Below are 6,531 nucleotides of genomic sequence, written 5' to 3'. Positions count from 1 at the left end.
GGCCGGTCCAGGTTACAGCCATCCTGCTGGGTTTTGGTGCGGCGGAATCTTCTGTCACGAACGCAGGACAAACCAGACCCAAATGCAGGATGGTGAAATAAACAGGATTTAATAACAAAATAACACTAAACATGACACGGACTAAAGACAGGACAAGACAACAGTAGATTCCGTGCTGCACAAGGCAACGTGGCACAGTTAAACAGACAGGGTAATCACAATGGGAAACAGGTGTGTGGAAACGGAAGGAGCAGACAAGGGCGGGGCAGACACATGACAAAGAACATAAACACATGCACGTGGCCAATGTCCGGTCTGAGTCCTGACAACTATAAGTTTTGTAAATCTGATAGAAAATGTAATTGTCTAGATTTTTTATCATCCTCATTATTGTTAGTGTCTAGACATAATACATTATTTGAGCTGAATATTTCACCACTGGTCCTGTGTTTTATTAGTCCCACTGATGAATAAGAGCTTAAATTATAAAACACCCTTAAATGATTCATGGAAAATGTCTTCATAATTATAACACAAGCCCAACCCACCCAAGATCGAATTTATTAGGACAACTGTACTACTATTACTTTTATTTTTTTCTGTCTTTAAACAGCTAGCAAAAGAAACACTCTTCGGATCTTTTTAATATTCCGATCTGATTCAAGTCAAAAGTATGTAAGCATTAAGTATTTCAAAGACTGTCCAGAGTGTGAGCTGCCGCAATGCTATAACATTAGCATTAATTTTACTTGTGATAAATGTATTTTAGAGGTGTCCATCCAGACACTAGAGAGGGAAAATTCTGGATGCCTTAGGCGTAGTACGTAACCATCCAAATCCGGCATTAAAGTCCTCACAGCTGTGTGAATGGGTGATGACTCGGTGGCAAAGGCGCAAAGCCAAAGTAAACAGGTTTGCTCTCCTCAGTGAAGCACATGCTGAGAAACCTGAAAGAGCTCTGGTTATCTTAAGGCATGTGAAATTACCCAAGACTTTTGAGGCTCCTGCAGCACTGGTTAGGTGTATTCCGTGAGCCAGGGCGCCAGACATAGCAGGTAATCTTAGGGTCTTAGGCAAGCAGAGGCACTTGAAGGTAGTTTTCCACATAGGAGCTAACAATATACACCTTCATCAGTCAGAGACTACTAGGAGTAATATGTAGAGGTGTGTAAATTAGCAAAGGCGATGTCCGATGCTGTAGTATGCTCTGGCCTCATCCCAATGTGGCATGGTGATGTAACTTACAGCAGGTTATGGTTGCTGAACTGCTGGATGTCCAGGTGCTGCTCCAAAAACAATGTGGGCTTCATAGATAATTGGAGCACTTTTGAGGGCAAGGCTGACCTGTTAGGATGGGACGGTGTCCATCCCACTCTGGAAGGTGCTGCTCTTGTTTCTTGAAGCATAGCACATAGTTTGAGACCAGGCCTAGTTAATCGGTGCCAAACTGGAGCCAGGGACAGAGAGCGGACAATCAGGCTAATCCAGGGTTCACAATATAAAGACTGTGTTTCCAGAGCGAAACAAAATACTATAAACACTCAGAAATTATGTTTTAGTAAACTTATTGGCATAAAATTAGATCATAGTGAATGCACAGCCAGCACCTTTGAACTGAAGCTAGGACTGTTAAATATAAGATCTCTTGCATCTAAAGCTCTTATGGCTAATAAAATGATTACTGATCGGAAGTTTAATGTTCTGTGTTTAACAGAAATATGGGTCAAACCAAACAAGTTTGTCGCATTAAACAAAGCTTGTCCACTTGGTTATAGTTATATACAGCAGCCATGCCTAGCAGTTATTCATGATGATCCGCTATGCATCAAGCAAGAATCTAGACATATGTTTAACTTATTAGAAGTTCTTCATACTAATATAACATACTGTATGTGTGTGTTTAGAACAGGGGTCGGCAACCTTAAACACTCAAAGAGCCATTTGGACCCGTGTCCCACAGAAAAAATACCACAGGGAGCCACAACATTCTTTTGACATCTAAAATGAAGATAACACTGCATATATTGTTTTTTACCTTTATGGAAAGTATAGAAAAAACTGTAGTGTATTGCATTTATGAAATCAATTAACTGCTACCGAGTAAACGCAATTTTATTTCTGCAGGTAAACAAAAATATTTTGAACAGTTTGTACTAACCTTAAGAAAAAAGATGCTGGGTTGAAGGTTACTTTCAAATAAAATGTTTAATGTATAATTGAGTCCTTCGTATTCGTGACCAGGTCTCTCAAGTTTTGAAGACAGGCAAACATGACATCTCCAACCCCTTGCTTTTTTTCATTGGATGTTGCGTTAAATCTTTCCCAAATAGTGCTATTTTCTGAATGGCTATTGTGTAGCCTCGTTTTTGATTGGCTGATAAGTGTCAGGCTCGACTAAGAACTGAAACGCGCTTGATTCCTGCCCGGTTCCACAGAGACAGCAGTTCGGACTGATACATTTTGGGCGCTGCGGCTTATTAAATATATGATAGTCAAAAAGTTTTTCTGTGTGAGAAATACGATGTGCGAAACACGTTTATTTTAATTGTACAAGATCATCATGATCTTAGAATTTAGAAAAAAAAATTTTTTAAAAACTAACTAACAAAAATAAAAAATGTAAATTAAATATTTATTTTCCAAATCTACAGGGAGCCGCAGCACAGGGATGAAAGAGCCACTTGCGGCTCCAGAGCCTCGGGTTGGCAACCCCTTGTTTTAGGGGGGGGGGGTCATCCCCAATGCTGCTGGCCAAACTTACCGAACTACACTACTATCTCTATCCATACACTGTAAAAAAAATTTAAGCCAGTACAACTAAAAAAATCTTAGTACTGATTTCCCCTAGCTTTTTCTTGTTTACTCAACTTTTATAAATAACAGTTAAACTGACTCAAATATAGTTGTCAGTTATACAAAAAATGTTTAGTTGAGTGAACTTATAATTGATTGTTTTCTGGAGAGGTAAAACTGTTCTATAAAAACCTTTTTAAGTTGTACCAACTCAACATTTTTAGTCTGTAGAACTCAATGGCTAGTGAAGTTGAGTAAACAAAAAAATGCTATTGGAAATTAGTACTAAGTAATAATATGTTATGACTGGAAACTAGAATAACATCGCCCAAGTCAAAAACTGAAAACTGTGTGTCAATGCAACAAAACATTTATTCCGAACAGCCATTTGTTTTAAAACCCTTTTCACAAGCATGTTGAATGCAAATAAATGTATAGCCATCATCATGACAATTACAATTTCTCAAATTAAAATACTGCAACTCTACAACTAAAATTAAACACTGCAGTTAAGAGTTGTACAAAACACTGCCACTGAATATGAAACATGTGACTAAGCAGCAGCACACGGTCAAAATTTTAAGGATCTATAAAATAGTCCATCCATCTACAAAGCACTGACTCACCTAAATATGAAACATTTAGTATGAATGAACAGTAGGCCTATATCAACGAATATCAGTTAAATTAATAAGCATTTCACTTTTAAGATAATTTAACTCTGCAAGTCTTAAAACTTAAAACTCAAAATTCACCATTACACAATATACAGTAACATCTAAACAAACATTACTATACCAAAAGGTACCCATCAACAATAAGAGCATCTGAAAAAACTCAATGCATCTTAAACTCCCAATACAATAAAAAGCTTATTCTTCAGGGACTGAACTCTGTTGGTGCACTTTTCTCCCAATCCCACAAAGATGTTCTGCACTGCCTCAAATGTGTATTTTAGTCCTTTTGGATATTCAATATTCAGCGCATATAGAAGTCCAAAGAGTACCATGAAAGCAGTGGGAAAGTCAGGTAGGTCCTACATGGCCACGGTTTCCTCCAGGATGATGCCGAAGTTTAGACATCTATTTGTTGCCTGTGAGAGATCATCCTCCTTGACTGTGAGAATGGCCAGTTTCACTCCTCTTGTGTAAGTCTCCTCTAAATCAGTGTCCTAAGAATTACATATATTTCATGAATGGTTCAATAGTTTAAAATAAAATTTTAAGCTATTGCAAACAAAACATGGCACATTATGTGCTAACTTGACAAACACTTGATGAAAACAAGCCACAAGGAAACCATGTCAGCACCTTTATTAAATATTGCATTTAATAAAATAACTATGATCAAATGAAAATATGAGATGAATAAATGCTGAAAACCTACCAGACAAGTCTTTGATATTACGTCATATTCCCTGAGGTACAAGGGGAGTCCCTGTAGAGCCGTAGTGTGTCTGTGTTATAGTGTGTGTGTATTTTACTCACCCTCTAGTTGTTCCAAACCTGTATAAATTTATTTTTTCTGTTGAGGTGGGGGGCACGGTGGCTTAGTGGGTAGCATGTTCGCCTCACATCTCCAGGGTCGGGGTTCGATTCCCGCCTCCGCCTTGTGTGTGCGGAGTTTGCATGTTCTCCCCGTGCCTTGGGGGTTTCCTCCGGGTACTCCGGTTTCCTCCCCCGGTCCAAAGACATGCATGGTAGGTTGATTGGCATCTCTGGAAAATTGTCCGTAGTGTGTGAGTGAGTGAATGAGAGTGTGTGTGTGCCCTGTGATGGGTTGGCACTCCGTCCAGGGTGTATCCTGCCTTGATGCCCGATGATGCCTGAGATAGGCACAGGCTCCCCGTGACCCGAGGTAGTTCGGATAAGCGGTAGAAAATGAGTGAGAGTGAGTGAGTGAGTGTTCTGTTGAGTTTTTTGTTCTGCTGTAGAAAGATATTTGGACAAATTTACACAAAGATAGATATTTGGAAGAATGTTTGGAAGAAGTTGACTACTAAAGGGGAAACAAATACTGTGGTAGTCAGTGGGGGCGAGATCTGCTTTGTTACAAACATTCTTCCAAATATCTATCTTTGTGTAAATTTTGTGTAAATTTGTGTAAAAATTGTGTAAAGTAAAATTCTTACTGACCCCAAACTTTTGAACGGTAGTATATAATGTTACAAAAGCTTTGTATTTCAGATAAACACTTTTTTTTTGAACTTTCTATTCATCAAAGAATCCTGAAAAATAAATATTGTAAACAAATATTTTGTACAATTGTATACGATAAATGTTTCTTGAGCATCAAATCATCATATTAGAGTGATATCTGAAAGTTCATGTGACACAAAAGACTGGAGTAATGGTCCTGAAAATTCATTTTGCCAACACAAGAATGAATTACATTTTAAAGTATTTTCTAAAAGAAAACAGTTATAATTAAATTGTAATAATATTTCACATTACTGTTTTTACTATATTTTTTATTAAATAAATGCAGCCTTGGTGAGAGACAAAACTTTTTTTTCAAACATTAAAAATCTTACCAAACCTTTGACTGGTAGTGTATATACAGTAGTCAACAATTGAAGTGGAACACAATATATATACACAATATATATCTTCTTGGTACTCAAAAACACAAAGTAATTGTCACAAAAAATGTGTCACATTAAATACTTAATTAGAAAAGTAAAACTACTCATTATAAAAGGATTCATAATTATAAGTATAGGAGTCATACCTGCTCGTCAAAATGGTCCAGTAAAATTTTCAACTCATCTCCAATGTCTTTACTCTTTGCTCAAAATATTTTGATGAGGGTGTTGCTATGTTTGTTAAGAGCCGTCATGAACGCTGTTTTAAGGTCCACACAAGTGATCCTTTGGAACTCTGTGCAAACCTGAGGAAGTGAAAGAAGAAAAAAAAAATCTGTCAACATTAAAATCTATAAACAAACAGGACAAAGTAATGTACAGAAAATGTAAAAAAAAAATAAGTTACTTGCTCTTCCAAAAAGAGGCCTGGCCATCTTTCTTTGATGACAGAGACCAACGGCTGCTCACTGACTATTTCTTTTCCCCTGAGAGGGAATGTAGTTTCCATTTTAGAGTTTAGTATTGTCATGTCCATGTTCCTTTTCTTGACTTCAAGCTCAAGCTGTTCCCTTTCATGTTCCAATGCGTCATCATCCAAACCAACAGGATTGTCTGGAAGAAAGTTGACTTCTGATCTTCGTGGTTTCTTCTGGGGAACTCTTGAACCATCATCTCTTTTATTGTCAAGCTCACTACATCCAGCATTGCGTAATTTTTGTCTGTAATTCCCCATTTTAAACTTTAAGCTCATCTTCCAGCCCTTGCATCCTGTGTCACAGCCAAGTTCCCTTAAACATGGATGTCTGAAAACTAACACAGCTGCTACTTGCTCAATTTCAGAGTCACTTGGGTAAGCTTTAAAGGAGTATATTGTTTCTGCCAACTTCTCCAGTATTTCTGACTTGACATCTCTTGTAACATCCATTAGTGTAGTGTTCTGTTTTTCATAGACTTCATTAGCTTTCCTCAGTCTGAACTCTACATCATAAGAGAAATTTGGAATTTGGAAAACGGGTGGCCAACGCTCTTCCCTGACTGTGAAAGATGGACTGGACAGATTGTATGGGATGCTTGCTGCGTCTAGTGTAAAATCAGTGTCAGACCCTGTGCTTTTGTTTCTTGGGGGTTCTGTTACTGATGCTATTTTGAACATT

Source organism: Tachysurus fulvidraco, chromosome 13, assembly GCF_022655615.1.
Source record: "Tachysurus fulvidraco isolate hzauxx_2018 chromosome 13, HZAU_PFXX_2.0, whole genome shotgun sequence".
Classification (NCBI taxonomy): domain Eukaryota; kingdom Metazoa; phylum Chordata; class Actinopteri; order Siluriformes; family Bagridae; genus Tachysurus; species Tachysurus fulvidraco.
Note: the sequence above shows the minus strand (reverse complement) of the source record.